Genomic DNA, 1,696 nt, shown 5'->3' with positions numbered 1-1,696 from the left:
AAACTGAGCTAGTATAAATCATCCCCATGGAAGCCATATGAATATTTTGCAACATAAAGACTGCATTAGTGTTCTTCAAAGACCTAAGAGAGAATACAGCTTTTCAGTTTTTATGTTCTTGTTTAAAAAGTAGGATTACTTTTGATTTGTCCTTAGAGTAGGCTGCTATCCTAGCTAATATACTCTAAATTCCAATCATTCCAAAAATCTGATGGAAATACTGATAAGAACATCAGACTGAGAAAATACTAGATCTAAATTGTCACTTCATGAACTCTTCAGGCAATGTAGAGATGCGTAATTCTAAACTTAATTCTTCATTGGCATTGGCTTCATTAAAAAACCAAACATCTTAAGACGTGTGCCTTTTGCTCTCTTATTCAATGCTATATATTTTTTTTGCCATATCATGTGCTATATTGTTCTATTTCCGGTTTATTTGAATCAACTCACTTTATTTTCTTAAATATTTTTTTCACTTTTAAAATGAGATGGTATATAAGTGTAGGAATAACTGGTGTGATGATATATACCATAAATTTTACAATGTTTTATACTATTATGTATCTTGCTATGTTAAACTATAGCTACTAGCATTAAACATTCCAAGTACTAAAAATAAGCTCATGGTTGTCCACAGGTGTATGTACCACATTTCACAAAGCAGAGTAATACTCCTGAGAAGTTATGCACATAAGAACATCGAGTACATGTCCAAAGCCATGAGAATGTACGATGTTAACTACATACTACTGTTAAGCAGTGGACACGTGAGAAATTTTGTGAGCAATAGTTGCTGAGCTCCAGAAGCATAACCGGAGAGTATTGGTAATAGAAAGAACTGGATCTTCATAACACAGTCATTATCATCACACATCACAATCTGGTGTACAAAATTGACTTTTAATCATTCATTATCAATTCACTTCATTCACTTGACGAGTAGCTCTCTAGAAGATCTGTCACTTACATATTCACGAACCGGTCATGGTTTTGTGTCATTGGTCATACTGGTATTTGCATGCAAATTAGCTATACCAAATTTATAACAAATTTTTTGTTAGTGGCTTGTGAATGGGACATTTCTGAGAGTACCTTGAGCTCTGCTTTGAAAATTCTAGAAGCACCTCAAAATAAAGCAGGATCGATGCATTTGCTTACTTCTTGGTAGTCTGCATAACTTCTAAAAACTAGCTGAAAGGGGATCCCTGGGTAGCTCAGTGGTTTAGCCCCTGCCTTCGGCTCAGGGTGCGATCCTGGAGTCCTGGGATCAAGCCCCACATCGGGCTCCCTGCATGGAGCCTGCTTCTCCCTCTACCTGTGTCTCTGCCTCTCTCTCTCACTCTGTCTGTCTTTCATGAATAAATAAAATCTTAACAAAAATAAAATAAAAAATAAAAACTAGCTGATAAAAAGTTAGAGAAACAGGATATGACCAATCTGAGAAAATTGCCTGAGTTTCCTGCTGCCTGTGTACAACTATGGGAGTGACATATTTTATTTATTTATTTTTAACAATTTATTTCTCTATTTGAGAGAGAGCAAGCTAGACACGTGCACTCAAGCAGGGGGAGGGGCAGAAGGAGAGAGAATCCTCAAGCCGACTCTTGGCTGAGTGTGAGCCCCCATCCATGTGGGGCTTGATCCCAGGACCCCAGCATCATGACCTGAGCCAAAATCAGGAGCTGGGTGCTCA

Source organism: Nyctereutes procyonoides, unplaced genomic scaffold (assembly GCF_905146905.1).
Source record: "Nyctereutes procyonoides isolate TBG_1078 unplaced genomic scaffold, NYPRO_anot_genome, whole genome shotgun sequence".
Classification (NCBI taxonomy): domain Eukaryota; kingdom Metazoa; phylum Chordata; class Mammalia; order Carnivora; family Canidae; genus Nyctereutes; species Nyctereutes procyonoides.
This window is presented reverse-complemented; position numbering follows the sequence as displayed.